Raw genomic sequence first — 18369 nt, forward strand, 5'->3', positions numbered from 1 at the left:
CTTTTGGGGCTGAAAGTCAGGGCTAGGTTTTAACACTGGTAGACAGGATTTTCTGCACCATAGTAAGATGTTGGTTTAACCTCAGTCCATTATTCAACTAAGGTGTCCTTAAACAACCCTAGATTAAATATTTGATATGCCATAGTCTCAGACAATGTGAGTAACATTTTCAACCCCACCCCTGCTCCTGACTTAAGTGAGCCTGACCAATCTTCTAAAACCTCAGACATTTCATATAAGCACTCTAAGACTTCCAGTGCATTTGCCTACTTATGCTTTTATCCCACTAATCACTTTGTATTGTCTTTTATTTATGTATATATTATTTAATATATATAATATATCCTGCATACACAGCATATATATAAAATATATATTATTTAATATATACATAAGTGAAATATATATATATATATATATATATTTTTTTTTTTTTTTTTTGCCTTGTTTGTAAGCCTGGCTGTGTAATTTGTTTTCATTTTATGTTTCATCTATGTATGCTTGAATCAGAAGAGGTACACTGGAGAGTAAGCTAACTCTACCTTGATCTCTTAGTTTCTGTCCCATCCTTTTGCAAGCATTCAATAATTTGGCTTTTCCCTTCTTGAATACTTCTTTGGCATTGGCTTTTATTATACTCACTCTCCTGATTTCTTCCTGCCTCTCTGGATATTTCTTTGGCCCTTTGCAAGTTTATCTTTCTCTCCTAGAACTCTAAATGTGTGAATTTCTTGGGGCCGAATCCCAAACCCATGTCTTTACAATCTACACTTTCTCTGTAGTCAATCTTATCAATATCTCCAGTTTTTTTTATTATTATTATTTTAGTTATTTATGAAAGACAGAGAGAGAGAGAGAGAGGCAGAGACGCAGGCAGAGGGAGAAGCAGGCTCCACGCAGGGAGCCCCACGTGGGACTCAATCTCGGGGCTCCGGGATCACGCACTGAGCTAAGGCAGACTCTCAACCCCTGAGCCACCCACCCAGGTGTCCCAATATCTCCAGTTTAAAATATCATTTATACGCTGTTGACCTCCATATTTATATCTCTCTGCCTGATCTCTCTTTTAAACTGTAGATTTTTATATTTAACTGCATATACACTCAGTTCTTAGAAGTATCCTAAACTTAAATTGTCAAAAATTATTTTTTTTACAGTTTCCTTCTATATGGTTTCCCTCCAGTGTTTCTGATTTCAGCATCCATCTGGGGGTTTATGCCAGGATGGTAAACATTGTTGACATGCATCTTTGACACTTCCTTTTCCTTCATTCCCACAGTCAGGTCATCAACAAAACTTGTCAATTCAATCTCCAAATATACATCAAACCCATCTTTTTGTAAATTAACTAGATAAGAAAAGACTTGAATTTTTGTGAAACAACATGAAGTTAATGGAACCCTCCAGAAGTTGCAGGCTAAGTGGGTATCACCTGATCTTGGATGTAGCAGAATAGAGGTGCTGTATCTAAGCCCCTTCCTTTTAGATTAGAATTGTAAACATTTAGGGTTAGAAAGAATCCTAGTGAAATCTTGCCCTAGTCAGTGTCTTTGTAATAAAAGACTAAAGCCCAGAAGGTGAATATCTAATCCAAGTTCCTACAGTTAGAGGTGAGAGACTTAACACTAGCACTTACCTTCTCCTAATTCAGTATGGTGCTCTTTCACAGAGCCATATTGGCAGGAAGTCATGTCTGGGCTCTGAGGAACATGAGGCTAGTGCCATACAAATATTTTTTGCTACTATTTTCTAAAAAGTAGTACCAAGCTGGTTTTGTAGAAATTTTCAGCTCTGTAGTAGTAGCCTGAATTTAACTTTTGTCTTAACATAAACATGGTTTTGTTTGTGAAACACTGAGTTCTTAAAAAGAACCAGCAAATTAACAGATAATTTGGCTTAAATACAGCTCAGACTGCAAATAATCCAATTGCTTGTGGTTAATGGTATTCGGATATTTGTGCAAGATCTAAGATTTTGGAAAAAAATTTCTGGGAAAGCAATGGCCTTTTGCCATCGCCACCTCACCCCACCCTGGACTCTATTACTGCTTTCAGAACTATTCTTCCAGAACTTGATGCTTCAAAGACTTGAGATTATCATCCTTTATTTGATAGGGAAGATAATCCTGTTGATGTTTCTGCAACCAAATTGTCTACAAACCGATCTACTTAAAATATGATAACAAAATTGTGCCTTTCAGTCTCTGAAGAACCAAATAATAGAATGAACAAAATGTAATTGAGGTAATCTGAGACAAGATTAAGGCGGTTGATGACAAAATTATTTTCTTACAGAATAGAGTTGTATTTATGAATGAAAGCTCAAATTCTCCATTCTTTACGTGAGTTGAATCCTATTATTACTCTAGTTTAAGTAGATCCTTGCAATTAAACTGTCGTTGATATAAAACTGAGTGAGATCTTTTATTATTTTTAAATGCTAAGAATGAAACTTTAGACAAATAATACTTTTCATAGCACTGAGAGTAAAACCTTTTTGTAATAAACAGCAAAATCCAAGTCTACCACTCCAAAATGAAATTGTCTGAGACTATGTGCAAAAGAAGAACCATTGAGACAATACTTTTTATATTGCCAAATATCTAATTTTGGCTTGTACTTTTAAGTCATACAGTGTGTGTAGTCAGGCTTAAAGACATAGATTTTAGGTTCATGAAAATATGACTTAAATCCTGCCTCAGTCACTTCCTCAGAACATTGAGCAAACCACTTAAAATGTAGGTGCAAATGTCCAGTGGGCCATCACACAAAACCACTTAGCATTACCAGAGGTCGTCTTGTTTCCTTGGATTTCCATACCATCGTACCTGACGCCTCCTTTCTCACTCTTCTCAGGCCTTCCATCTGCTCCACTCCTGCATTGCCTAGCTGACTGCTCATCTGACTTGACTGCTCAAGATTGAGTTCATGTGGTACCTCATTCAGGAGCTCTCTGTGACCCACCAAAATTTAGGTTTGGACTCAGCATAACTCAGTCCTAAGCCTTATTAAACTCTCAACTCTTAGTTGTATTGTTTTATCTGTGAACTCTTTCAAAGCAGGGATCTCGACATTTATTTTTGTATCTTCAGTACCCAGCAAGAGGTATTCGGCAAGCTGAGAAGGAAAAAGTTGGAAGTGGAATGGAGCCAGAGAAGTTAATGAAAAATCAGTAAGTTAGAAAGCTCTTGACCTCTAATTGATGCTGATAAATGCCTGTGAGTCCGTGGCCACGTTCATTCAGCAAATATTAGAAAAATAATGCAAAGATTAAATGGTAGAAGTTGCAGGTTACTCCTTGCTGTTCATATTCTGGTTCCTTGCCTGGGCGAAGCCTGTGGTATCTAGCCAAGCCCTCCTTCAGGATAACTCCTAGCCCTATCTTTCTGCCAACTTTTTTTTTCTGTTTTTTTTTTTTTATTCATGGTTTGGAGTGACAAGAAAATGTAACAGATTGCAAAAAATCAGACACTTCAAATCTTCTCTTTCCTCTTCTTCACCATAAGCCACTGAGAAATGTTTCTTCTTGATGCATAGTAGAACTGGATAACCAAATATCTGACTTCAACATGAGATCTAATCCTAAAACCTAATCATTATATAAACAGGCAGAGAGTTTATAAGACAAGTTTAATTGGGGGAAAGAAAGACTTTGTGAAGAGAAAGCAAGTATTAGCCATCAACTCTTCTATCTTAGACAACAAAAAATATTTCTAGATCTTCCTCAGTTGCAGAACACATTGCATCCATATCAAATGTTACATGCTAATAAGGAGACACTTTGGTGGAACTGCTATCTCTATGTGATTAAAAAAAATGCCTGAGGTAAAGTTACTTACCAAGGTTTTCCTACACTTTAGCCCTTGGGAAATCATTTTTTAAAAGTTAAATAAGATAAAGTAGATTGAAGGAAGTCACTGTTTCAAAATGTAAATGCGTGACATTTAGCATCTGCATTTTTTTAATGAGTGAGAATTATGTCTCACAATGTTCTGTTAATGCTGTTATGCAGATTAGTACAGACCTGGGGACCGAAAGAAATAAGGCATAGCCTAAATGAATTAGAAACCAATTAAAACAACTGTCAGGTTTAGGCTATGAAGCCCACTGCCCCAGACACGTCCTTATTAGAAATGAAGAGATGCAGGTGCACATGTTTTGCAAGACAATGTGCTTTTTCAACTCGCCTATAAGACATTTATGAAGTAAGATTAATCCTAATTTTAGAATAAGATCCAAGTGCTGAAATCTCAATATTAGGATCAACTAAAGCAACACGTGACATTAGAACCATAAAGTCTCCCTAATCTTTGTTAACTGACTTTTAGAGGCCTGAAATTTTATGCCCAATTTTATTCTTAAAGTTATCATTTAGGAAATGGAACCATATACTTCAATTGAATTATAATTTCGTCCTTCTCTTCATGTTCCTATTTCCCAATTAAGAAAGCTGTTATTTACTTGTTCTGTAGCTCCATTTGAAAGCTTGGTCAGGAGTGGTTTTTCTGGGTCACACAGCTAGGAAAAGGCTCTTTCCACATAGTCCTCGGAGATGCTGAAAGATGCTAACTGCATAGTATGTTTGCAACAGCTGAGTGATCCTTAGACCAAATTAGTCGTATCCAATTCAAGCTAAGCATGCAGGAGAGCTTCAAAGGGCATTTTTATCCTGAGATCTCAAAAGTCTTGGGGCATATACTTGAGGGCAAGGGGGAGAATAAACAACAGTTGTTTTTCCACCTTACCTGCTCCATCTGTAAGCATGTGGAAGAAACTGGTCATGCTTAGTATGGAGAAGTGCTGGCCCTATGGGGACATGATACTGTTGTCAATGTAGGACCATTGAGTGGAAAGAGGGTAGACCTCTGTGCATGCACTTGAGAAATAAAACAAGGATGATGTACAAGTTGCAGAGACAGAATTTTGCTCATGATACAGATGACTTTCCTACCAGCCTGAGATGTAAGCTCCCCTTGGAAATGCTGGTCTCATCATTGCTGGAGGTGATGCAATATTATCTAAGCAGTCATTTACTTGAATATTTCAAAAAGGAAATTCAAGCCCTATGGGAGTGGGATGCGTTGATCTGTTGATAATCCCTATGACTTTTTTTCTAACAATAATAGTCTCTATTTCTTTGAAGAAAAAAGTGCTATGCACTTCTGAAACTTCTGCTTCAGGTCATGACAGAGTAACTATTACTGGATCAGTCCTTCTGATACAAGCAATTTAGTGTGAACAAAATACACAAACTAATTTTAGACCTAAGATAAAAACAAACAAACAAAAACTATTGCAAGACTGTGATCTTTGAAAAGAGCGAAATGATGAGGTGAGCCCTGTGGTTTCCCCAGGTTTCTTCTTGGAGGCATTTTCTAGGCTGTAGTGCGAGGAAGGGCAACCCAAAGTAAAACACAATGGCCTCCCTAAATTGAAGAAACATAGATGGAAACTTGAGGAGGATTAGGCAATGAGAATCTGTGGGGCTAAGTGGAAAGAAAAAACTATTCAGAGAAATAGCCCTCAAGATCTGCATAGGAGCTCCCTTGAGTCTTTGGTAAATGTTAAGTTGCTCTGTGTAGGGTGAGATGCTACAGGCAGAACAACGGACTCCAGAAAAGAAAGGTATTAGGTAATAATAAACTGAAAGTTTTAGTCCATTGGGAGGGCCATAACAAAAATACCAGAAACTAGGTAGCTTATAAACAATAGAAACTTATTTCTTATAGTTCTAATAGTTTTGAACATTTTAACTTGGCATCAAATCAAAAATCTAAGTCAAAGTCTATCTTAATATTACCTAAATCAGGTATGTATAAGAGGATTCATCCGGAAGCAAATTGCTTTCAAGTGGTGAACATGTGAAGTCAAACAAGTTGTGTGCTTCCAAAATATAGAGGCAGAGAAGGCATAGGATAAACAACTCCTATTTCAAAGGGGAGCATTAGAAAAGAAGAATGGGGTAACAAGTCCCTAGCAAATCCTAAACTTTAAGGCCCATGAGGGAAAAGTTTCAGCCTTTCAAACCCAGTAGTGACAGTCCTGCACCCACAGCTTTGCTGGGCACAATTCAGTTTGCGCTTTGTAACCCTAGTGACTTGGTTACGTGCCTATGACTCTCCCAGGCTGGGGTTCTGGGAGTAGCCCCATCCCTGCGGCTCTTCTGAGCATTGCCTCTGTGCAGTGGTCCCGCCCTCACAGAGACTATACAATTTCAAGCAGCTACATCTTTCAAAAGCTGGGTGGAGGTAGCCATGCCCCCATGACTCTGCTGGGTAGGAGTCTGGCCCCCACAGCTTTGGGTGGGGTTTATCTGGCCTGTTGAAACCCAGGCAATGACCCTCACTTTTCAAATTGATGAGGCAGCCCTAATGATCTCTAAATCACCTTTGGGGTCCTTCTTTCTTTGTCATCAAGAATCTTGCACATTCACAGCTCAGTAGTAGCCTTGTGGTTCTATCCTGATAACTCTCCTTCATCCCTTTCTGTCTCCTTTCTCTTCAGTTTAAATTGGCTGTTTTCTTGCTGGGGTAATTGATTAAGTTTGTTGTTCAAAACCATATGCATCTCCTTATCGAAGAGTCACTTGGTTACACTCTTAATCTCCTCTTCCAAACACACTTTCTCATTTTATGCAATAGGGATAGGATGAGAATTTTCTAAATTTTAAGTTCCACTTCCTTTTTGATAATTCCACCTTTAAGTCATGTTTTGTCTCCCATTTTACAATAAGCATTCACGTTTATAATAGAATAAGCTTCAAGTGTTGAAGCTGTACCTTCAACACTTTACTTAGAAATAACTTCAGCCAGGGCAGCTGGGTGGCTTAGTTGTTCAAGCATCTGCCTTCAGCTCAGATCATGATCCCAGGATCCTGGGATTGACGTTAGGCTTCCTGTTCAGCGGGGAGTCTGCTTCTCTCTCTACCCCTCCCCTTGCTTTGTGCTCTCTCTCTCTCTCTCAACTAACTAAATAAATAAAATGTTAAAAAGAGAGAGAGAGAGAGAGAAATAGCTTTGGCCAAATATCCAATTTCATTACTCACAAGTTCTACCTCCTACTCCACACTAGGACATGAACACAATTCAGCCAAACTCTTTGCTACTTTATAACAAGGATTCCATTTCCACCATGGCCAATAACACGTTCCTCATTTCTGTCTGAGACCTCATTATAAGGGCCTTTCCTATCTATATTTTTACCAACATTTTGTTCACAACCTCTTATGTATTCTTTAAGAAGATTCAGGCTTTGTCTAGGCTTTGTCTCTTTTCCTTTTGGGCTCTGATCAGAATTGCCTTTAAAGTTCCATTCATGGGAACATGGGTTTGTTCCAGCATGCACCTCCAAATCCTTCTAGCCTCTATCCATTATCCAGTCCAAAGCCACTTCCACAGTATTAGGTATTTGTTACAGAAGCACCCCTACTTCTAGATATCATTTTTTTTTTGTCTTAGTACATTTGAACTGCTATAACAAAATACCTCAGACTGAGTATCTTATAAACAACAGAAATTTATTTTTTGTAGTCCCAGAGGCTAGGGAAATCTAAGATCAAGGTACTAGCATGATCATATTCTGGGGAAGGCTTTTTTCCTGATTCATAGCCAATGACTTCTCTTTGTCTCCTCACATGATGGAAAGAGCAAAGGATCTCTCCAGAACCTCTTTTAATAAGAGGGCTCTGTCCCCATGAACAGGGCAGCTCCCAAAGTCTCCACTTCCTAATAACATCGTATTGGGCATTAGGATTTCAACATATGAATTTTGAGGGAACATAAGCATTCATACAATAGCATTTAACAACGATGGAAGCTTGTTGACTGGAAGTACACAGACATGGAGTTCCATCCAGCCAGAGTGGAACGAGCTCACGGATATGCTGGACATCTGGTAGGGGTCCCAGAAATCTTATGTGTTAGATATAGAATTAAAGTAGTTCTTTAGTAAAAACTATACTAAACCCACCATAGCAAAGCATTTTTTTTTAAAAAGCTTGAGAAGATCACGCTGTTCTATAAGTGAATTGCCTGCTGAGGTTGAAATAGATTTTACATATATGATCAAGCCTTAAAGGAAATGAAGGCAGAAATGGAGATTATGCATTAAAAGTAGAACATCTAAAGCTGAAAAATACAATATCTGACATGAAAATATTCCTAGATAGGCATAAAAACAATCTATATACTGCAAGAGAAAAGAGGAGGGAACTTGATGATAGGACAAAAAACTAATCTAAGAAAATAGAAAAAGAAATGCTGAAACAAACAAACGAACAAACAAAGCAGAGACTTACTGCCCTGTAAGATAATATAAAGCAGTCTAATAAGCATGTAATTGGATCCACTGAAGGATTCAGGGGTTGGAAAACATATTTAAAAAAGACTAAGTGAACATTTTTTATATTTGACGAGAAATATTAACATACAGATTCAAGAATCTCACTGAAACACAAAAACATAAACACAAGAAAAGCCACCAGCCATATCATAATAAAATTTCTTAAAAACACTGACAAAGGGAAAATCTTAAAAGTAACCAGGGAGAAAAAAAAAAGATTACAAACAGAGGGAAACAGAGAAAGAACTACAATCAATTTTTTATTAGAAACACAGCAAAATAAGATGGCAAAATGATATTTTTAAAGTGCTGAAAGAGAAAAAATATATCATTACAATTAAATATTGTATCCAGCAAATCAAACATATTGCTCAAAATTTAAAATTCAAAAGATTTTCATAAAAAATAACTAAATGAATTCTAAATAACTCATGAGTCAAAAGAAAAATAACAAGAGAGGGATCTCTGGGTGGCGCAGTGGTTTGGCGCCTGCCTTTGGCCCAGGGCGTGATCCTGGAGACCCGGAATCGAATCCCACATCGGGCTCCCACATCGGGCTCCCGGTGCATGGAGCCTGCTTCTCCCTCTGCCTGTGTCTCTGCCTCTCTCTCTCTCTCTCTCTCTCTCTCTGTGTAACTATCATAAATAAATAAAAATTTTAAAAAAAAGAAAAATAACAAGAGAAATTAGGAGAAATTCTGAACAGAATGATAATGAAAATACAACATATAAACTTTGTAAAATGCATCTATAATGCACCAAAAGGTAAATTTATAGCTTTAGCGCCTATCTGAGTAAAGAAGAAAAATCTAAATGATCCAAGTTTCTACCTTAAATTGGAAAAATAAAACCAAAAGAAACACAAATAGAGGAAAATAATAAAAGTAACAACAAAGTCAAAGAAATAGAAAAAAAGAATAAAGTCATCAAAAGCAAAAGTTGGTTCTCTACAAAGATCAATTAAGTTAACAAACATCCATCTGGACTAATGGAGAAAATAAAAGAAAACAGAAGTTATCAATATTAGTAATGGGCAGTCCGGGTGGCTCAGCGGTTTAGTGCCACCTTCAGCCCCGGAGTATGATCCTGGAGACCTGAGATCAAGTCCCACGTCAGGCTCCCTGCCTGGAGCCTGCTTCTCCCTCTGCCTGTGTCTGTGCCTCTCTCTCTCTCTCTGTGTCTCTCATGAATAAATAAATAAAATCTTTAAAAAATATATTAGTAGTAAAAGCAGGGGAATCACTAAAAATTTCATAATCATGGGAAAAAATAATAAGAGAATATTATGAACAACTTTATTCTTTGCCAGTAAAGCACCATCATTGGAAATGTTAAAAAAAAAAATTCTTTAGGCTGAAAAAAAATGATAATAGGTGGGACACTAAATCTACCCAAAGAGAAGAAGTCCACCAGAAATGTTAAGTATGCCTACATGTATGACTTTTCTAAAAAAGTACATGTATGTACTTTTCTTGCTTTGCACATTTTCTTAAAAGGTAATCAATTATTCATGCCAAAATAAGAACAAACAGCACACTAAGAACAAATCATAGGACCTGTGGGAAAATTGAATTAAGGACAACCTAAATAAAGAGAGAGATCAGCCATATTCATGGATAGGTTAACCTAGTATAGAGGAGATGTTTATTTTGCATAAATTAATGCATAAAAAAATCTCATATACTAATCCCAACAAGTGTTTTTATAAGTCCTGACAAGCAAAATTTACATGAAAAGGTATGAATAGTCAATAGCCAAAAAAACTGAAATAAATTTCCCACCAGATATCAAGCTTTATTATAAAGTAATAAAATATAACACTATAATTTTAAGATAGGCTAAAACAAAGAAGCCAATAAAGCAAAATAGAAACTCTACAAATAAACTGTTAAAGGAAATTTAATGTAAAACAGAAGTGTCATTTTAGATCAGTAAGGAAAATATTGATTATTAAATATAGAGTGCTGGAAAAATTGGTTAATCTTACAGAAAAACAAAGTTTATGCCTCCTCCATACCATGCAAAAAAAGTTAATTCCTGTTGTATCAAAAACTTAAAAACAAAAAGAAACACTGCAACATTCCAGAATAAAATATTGGAGACTATCCTAAAGAACCTCAGGGAAGGATTTTTAAACAAAGAAACAAAAAAGTACAAGCCACAGAAGAAAAGAGTGATGCAAAAAATAAAATGGAACCCAAACACTGATAGAAAATATTCTCAATGAATATAATTAGCAGAGAATTAGCATCTAGAATATTTCAAGGGCTCCTTCAATAAGGCAAATACAGGTATCTAAACAAGCAGTTTGCAGAAGTGAAAGACATACTTCTCAAGAAACTACCCCCCACCTCAAAACGTGCCCAAAAATGAAAATAGAAAATGAGAAAACTCTCACCATGAGAATCTATTTTATGGTCATGAGATGGGCAAAGATTATAGAGTTCTATAGAAATATGATGCACTTAGAACTCTTCTTAGCTGCTGGTAGGAATAAACACTATATCCACTTTGGGGGAAAAATTTAGTGGTAGCTTTAACTTTGAAAACATATAGTAAAATTATACTAAAGCCACAAAAATAAATGTGTCCTTAGAAGAAGTTACTTAAAACAAATACTAAATGGAGAACTTAAACAAAAAAGAGCAAACATTTGCTTGTTGAAAGAGAAAAATATAAATCAGAATGGTACCTATTTCAGAAAAAAATATGAATCACAGATTTACCTTGACAAAAATTACAGTGCACAATGAAGGTATATTAGAGATAAATTATTATTTGCCAAATAATGGATCCAAAGTAGTAGAGCAGGGATGCCTGGGTGGCTCAGTGGTTGAGCTTCTGCCTTTGGCTCAGGGCTGATCCCGGGATGGAGTCCCACATTGGGCTCCCTGCATGGAATCTGCTTCTCCCTCTGCCTGTGTCTCTGCTTCTCTCTCTCTCTGTGTCTCTCATGAGTAAATAAATAAAATCTTAAAAACAAAACAAAGCAAAACAAATACTAGAGCAAAATTTTATAGAGAAATATAATTTTGTTGTTTGGGAAGCATTAAAAGAGGTCAACAGACTTTGTTAATTCAAATACGTAGGAATTAACATAGATTATTGACTATTAGAATTACTAAGCATCAGTTTATAAATATATTGGATTTTTTTTTTTTAAGGTGACGGTAAACCGCTAAGCCACCCGGGGTGCCCGATATATTGAAATTTTTACTTTAAAAGTTGAACATAGCTTCTTTTCCAACATACATTTTTACCAAAATTACTCATGTGCTGTGTATCAAAGAAACCCTTAAAAATTCAGAATGTAAATAAAACTAACACAAACAATATTTAGATATGGCCGAGAATATAAAATTTACCTACAAACCAATAACTTCTGTATGTATAGATAATAAACAATTAGAAGTTGCCATGGAAAATTTCTCTTATAATTCTTCTCTTACTCCCAATATTTAGAAGTAAACTTAATAAGAAATGGGCAGAACATATATGATGAAAACTTAAAAGCACTTCTTATAAAGACATAGACTTAAACAAATGGAAGGAGAGACTTGTTGATAGAATGTTTTCCAGTATCATCAAAATATCAATTTTTTTCAATTGAATGTATAAATTTTGTGCAATTCCTTCCCTCCTTCCACACCCATACCCCTGATCAAGATGTTGTTGAAGATCATATGAAAAAATAAACATGCAAGAATAGCTTTGAAAGGTCTGGAAAAGAAGAGAATAGAGAAAAAGTAGCCTTATCAGGTATCAAAATATGCTTATTTAATTAATTAATTTTAATTAATTAAAAGTGTGTGATATTGCACATAAATACACACAATAGAAAGCTTAGCAACACATCCCAGTGCCTATGAAAATTTTGTTAAAGTAATATCTCAAATTACTGGGGAAAATATGGACTTTTTATAAATTTGGGACAGCTGGACAACCATGTGAAAAAAGGATAAAATTGGATTCATACCTCGCACAATGCACCAGAAAAAATTCCAAATGAATCTGAATTGTAAGTGTAAATAATGAGACCATATGAGTATTAGCAGAAAACATGGGTGAATTTTTTTATAATCTTGGACTAGGGAAAGCCTTTATAACTAGATTCAAAATCCAGTTGCAGGGATCCCCGGGTGGCGCAGCGGTTTGGCGCCTGCCTTTGGCCCAGGGCGCGATCCTGGAGACCCGGGATCGGATCCCACATCAGGCTCCTGGTGCATGGAGCCTGCTTCTCCCTCTGCCTGTGTCTCTGCCTCTCTCTCTCTCTCTCTCTCTCTCTCTCTCTGTGACTATCATAAATAAATTAAAAAAAATTTAAAAAAAAATCCAGTTGCAATAAAAGAAAAGGCTGGTAAATTTTACTAAACAAATTGTATGTCAAAGAAACCACAAGCAAAACCTAAAAAGTAATATGGAAAAAAACCGTCAAGTGTCACAGATAAAAGATTGATTTCCTAACACATAACAGAATTTTCACTAAAAAGGGGAAAAATATCAAAATCTGAGAGAAAAGTAAGCAAAACCACAAACACATAATTCCACAAAAAAGGTTTACCCCTGGTTCTTTATGAGTCAAATATTCAAATTTACTCACAATAAGAGAAATGCTAATTAAGGCTACTGTATGATACAGTTTCTTAGATCTCAGACTGGTAAAAATTTTAAAGCCAAACAACCCACTCTGTTGGCGAGGCTGTCAAGAAACCAGCATTCACAAATTGCTCATGGGAGTGCAACACTGTACAATGTCACGGGAAGGAATTTGGCAATGTTTAGCAAAACTGCAAATGTGTTTACCCTTTGACACAGGAATTTGCCTGAAGCAACTTTGTGCCTGTATTTGCCACAAATACAAAACCAAAGTTACATATGTGTCATTATACGCAATAGCAATATACAGAAGATAACCCAAATAGCCATTTATTCATAGGAGAATGAGTAAACGTAGTGTAAAATCACAGGGAGAGAGGGAGAGAGAGAGAGAGAAACTGATAAGGAGTATTTCAGAGCTATGTAGACAACGTGCAAAGTAGAGGAAATTGTGCTTCCTTTTTTGGTAAGAAGGAAGAGACAATAAAGATATGTATGTTTTTGCTTATTTTTGCTAAAAGAAGCTCAGAAAGGAAAAACCATACATTAATGAACTGGGTGGGGTGGTGTTAAAAAAGAGAAATCCAGTAGGGGCAGGGCTATAGATAGAACTGAAGCCAGACATTGATATTCCTCTCAAGGATCAAGCCAGCCCTGTTTGCTGTTTGAATGTTGGGGGGGGGGGGGGGGGGGGGAGGGTGTTAGGTGGTTGTTGTTGTTGTTGTTGTCTTTTTTTCCCCCCATGAAGCTTTTTGTTTAACTGCTGTTTGCTGACTGTGATTCTCCAATTGCTACTTAACTAGGTTCTTCATTCCTGGCCTAACTGCCCCACCGCAAAGGACACATCTCTTTTTATTTGGACTTTAAAAATAAGGTTATGACTTTTTTTCACCCAAGCTGAATTACACTGTGAGATTACCAAAGCAATTTTTCCCTTTACTTTCAGCTCTTTCTCCTGAAGGTTTATATGTGTTGAGAAACACAGAGAATTTCTCCAGTTGTGAAGTGCAGAAGCCTAAAATAGATTTTATCGAAATGTAGTTAAAGTCAGGGAGAAGCAGGGAGCATCTGATTTTTTTATGGGGTGGTGATAAGAAACTAATACCAAATGGTTGAGCTAGGGGACAACACACTTAATTTTCTCCTTTTTTTTAAAGAAAAAGATTTTATTTATTTATTCATGAGAGACACAGAGAGATAGGCAAAGACACAAGCAGAGGGAGAAGCAGGCTCACTGCAGGGACCCCGATGGAGGACTCGATCAGGGAACTCCAGGATCATGCCCTGAGCCGAAGGCACACGCTCAACTGCTGAGCCACCCAGGTGTTCCATAATTTTCTCTTTTTCTGTGACTATTCCATGGCTATCTCCACAGAATATTTGAAACACATTTGAAAAGTAATCAGCAAATTCAGATATTTAGATGTAAGTGCAAAGAGTTTTTGCTATCTGCTTTAATTCTGCTGGTATACCAACTATGGCAAACTGCTGGTGTGGTAAGAAATATTCTATGGGGAAAAATAAAATTGCTGTAAGGGATAAGGGCCTGAACAGAAGATTCTCGATTGATTTTTCATCAGCCAGAAAGGAGCCACTGACAGCTTACCGGTGAGCAAAGAACATCTACCAAAGAACATCTTAAGAGGGAAGAGATGATGGCTGCTGAGTCCTTCAGTAAATCTGAACTTCTAGCTATTGCCTTACAAAGCCTGCCTCTCCTTATATCTAGACACTATCTTGTATCATGTTTTCTCCAGGCACACTTTTTTCTCGAGCATATCGCATTTATTACTACCTGAGGCCTCTGCCATGGCTATTTCCCCTGCCCGAGCTGTTCTCATGTATCTTGGTATGGCTGGCAGCTTCTTCTATTTGAATTGCAGCTCAAACACTCTCACCTTAGAAATTACCCTGCCCTACCTCAAGGCATCCCACTGCTCCATTTTATTTTATTCAGATTTCTTATCACTCTTTGAAATTGCCTGATTATGTATGCTTATTTATATATCTATTTTGTGTTGGGGCCTTACTAGATGTAATCTCCATGAAGGTGAAAACCACATCTGTCTTGTGTGCTGCTGGCTTCAAATGCCACCTCCACAAACACACTAAGCTGTCCCAGCTCACAGCCCTTAGTAGGCCTGCATAAGTACTTGGTGAATGAGTGACTGGATGCATCACAAAATGCCAGTCTTTTAAAGGGCTGTGATAGGCAGAATAATGACCCCCTAAAACATCCATGTCCTCATCCCCAGAACCTGTGAGCATGTCATTTTGCATGCCAAAGAGGGTTTTGCAGATGTGACTAAAGATTTTGAGGGAAATATCCTGGCTTATTCAGGGAGGCCCAAGGTGATCACAAGGGTCCTTATAAGATAGAGGCAGGAGAATCAGACTGAAAGAGGTTGGAAGATACCACACTGTAGACTTTGAAGACTGAAGGAAGTGGCCACCAGCCAGAGTTCAGGTGACTTCTAGAGCTGGAAAAGGCAAGGAGATCAATTCTTTCCTAGAGCCTTTGCAGGAATGAAGCCTTACTGTCACCTTGATTTAGCCACACAGGACCTGTGTTGGACTTCTGACCTCCAAAACTAAATGATAATAAATATATGCTCTGTAAAGCCACGAAACTGAGGGTGATTTGTTACGCAGTAATAAGAAATTGAGTTGACCCTGCCCAATGTATTAGAACCATATCCACATTAGCTCTGTATAATAGGGTTCTCCAGAGAAACATAACCAGCAGTGTGTGTGTGTGTGTGTGTGTGTGTGTGTGTAAAAAGGGAGAGAAATTTATTTTAAGGAACTGACTCATGTGATTGTGGAGGCTGGCCAGTCCAAAATCCATAGGGTAGACCAGCAAGCTGGAGATCCAGGAAGAGCTAATGCTGCAATTTGATTCCAAAACATTCTATAGGTGGAATTCCCTACAGTTCCTAGGGGATTCTGAGTCTTTTTATCCTAAGGCCCTCAAATAATTTGATGAGGCCCACCCACATTATGATGTTAATCTACTTCACTCCAAATCTATGAATTTAAATGTTAATCTCATCTAAATAAAAACCTTCTGGCAACATTCAGACCCAGGTTTGAAAAAAATACCTGGGTACTATGGCCTAGCTAAGGCGACCCATCCAACTAACCACCATAACATGTCAGAAAGGGTGCTACACAGCTACTATCATCTCAGTCACTATGTTGTTGTTGCTGACCTGATGTAAATGTTTGTTCTTCCGGAAGTCTCAGGGACAAAAAGTACTTTCAAGAACAAAGTAAAAAATAACAAATTATTTAAGCAACACTTTTTCTGCACTGCATCCTCCCCTGAAGTAAGTTAAACTACATGTTTTCTAAGACTCAGTACCCCATATGCAGAATGCAGTCTTTCAGGTTTCTTCCGGAATGGAGAATATGAGGAAAAGTGATCTCCACTTTTCCACCCACATTTTAAGTAGATTTGTATGGTGGGGTTTTGTGTGCATGCATGAGTATAAATTACTCAGAATCTGTTTCTTTTATATTTAGTCAAATTATCTTGATTGACTTCAAAGGAGCAAGACCTCCATGATATAATTCTGATGTGATTTTGTAGTAGCTGGCAGCTGCCATATGACATCTGAGAACGGAATGGACCTAGAAGTAGATGGGTAGATGGAGACTGGTGTACACCTGAACATAAATTCTACCTGAAGCCAGTGTTAGAATAACATCCCTGACTTCTCAATTATCTACATCAATAAACTTCTCCTTTTGCTTAAGCCATTTGAGTTGAGCTTTTAATCATTTTCAAGTAAAAGAGTAATGAATATGTTAAAGTTTATTCCTGCAATGGTGTTTTGAAAAAGCTAGAACCTAGAATGTGACATTGGCTGAGGTAAGGAGATAGGTCAATAAAAATTTCTGGCCAACACATAAAATAACTTCCAGGCCCCTGAAAATACCAAAATGAAGTGGGTTCCAAAAAAAGCATTGTGAAAGAACATTCTCCCCAGTACTTATCCTTGAGCAAGACAATGGACAAAAGAGATCCTTCCACAGACTAGACCCAGGAGCAATGAGGGGAAAAAAATGATGATGGGCAATGATCTTAGAGAATTGAACCAAGGTCAGCTAGGCTAAGTGACCAAAGTTTTCCCTGTCAAGGCAATGAGTCATTGCTTACCCTGCCCTTAGAATAAGATGCATACCATGAACTGGAATTCAGTGTCCATTGTTTTCCACTCACCCTGCTTTCTAAATAAATGTTTTGGTTACAGTTACCTTGTTCTTTGTCTACCATTGCTCACTGGGTGTGTTGAGATGGTTAAACTTACTAGTAGTCATGGGACAACGGACGACCATTGTGCGCTGAGTGCACTGGGCTGGTTAAACTTACTTATTAACTATGGGTCAATGAACCATGAGGGCCAACATCTCAACATGACTTGGGAGGACTGCACATTACTCAGAGATGTACTTTAAGGTAGATACATTAACTGATAGGACCTTGAACTGTCTCCCTTTAAGATTTCACATTTGGGACAAAAATGAAAAGAATGTATGGAAATTTTATGTGTTGTTTTTGCCACTCACTATTCTATTCTCTCTTCTTATGGCCACCATGCCCTGATTGCCCTACACTTCAGCTTGTGTGCTTGGCACAAAGCTGACTCCACCTTGACCTTTAGGGGTGCAGTAAGGGACCAAAGTTAAGTCATCTGCTTGTTCCACTTCCCTGTGTGCTTGTCACAGTGCTTGGTCCATGGTCAGGAGCCATGCCTGTCCAATCTGGATAATGAGACTCAATTCTGGGACTACTGAATGAGGAAGCAGACTCTGCCTTTTGTGCTGCTGTGGACCTGAATCTTCTAGGGCATCAGGACGGTGATGAAAGAGAGAGAAATGGAGGGACAGGGAGAAAGATTGAGAGGGACAGAGAAGAGAGAAGCCAACTCCAAAGAAACAGAACCAAGAAATGAATCTGGTGACATCATCTGAACTGGAATCAAGCTCTTCTCCAAATAATTCACTCTTCAAAGAAACATATCTCTAGGTATACCAATCATAAACTATTTAAATTCTCTTGGCTTAGGTTTTTGGTCACTTACAAATGAAAGTGTTCTCACTAATATAATATAACTCTCTTATCCTGTGGGAGTGACTTTTGCTACAAAGATGAAGCCTTCTTGAGTAAAAGACTCTCCAGCCTGATATTCAACTGCTGCTATTCACTGTGGTTGAAAATCTTAGTGGCTGCTCTGTCAACATCTTTCATGGGTGAAGGACTTAGCGATTCCAGCTCTTGATGGAATCAACTCGCAGCCACTCTTACCTTCTCCTCACCTTCACCACAAACCAGCTCACTATGGGCCCTCTGCAAGTGATGGTTACAATACCAGTAAGTAGGGGAAAAAAGTTTTTTATATGCTTATTTTTGAACCTGCAAGTTGTTCAT

This window comes from Canis aureus, chromosome 30 (assembly GCF_053574225.1).
Source record: "Canis aureus isolate CA01 chromosome 30, VMU_Caureus_v.1.0, whole genome shotgun sequence".
Classification (NCBI taxonomy): Eukaryota; Metazoa; Chordata; class Mammalia; order Carnivora; family Canidae; genus Canis; species Canis aureus.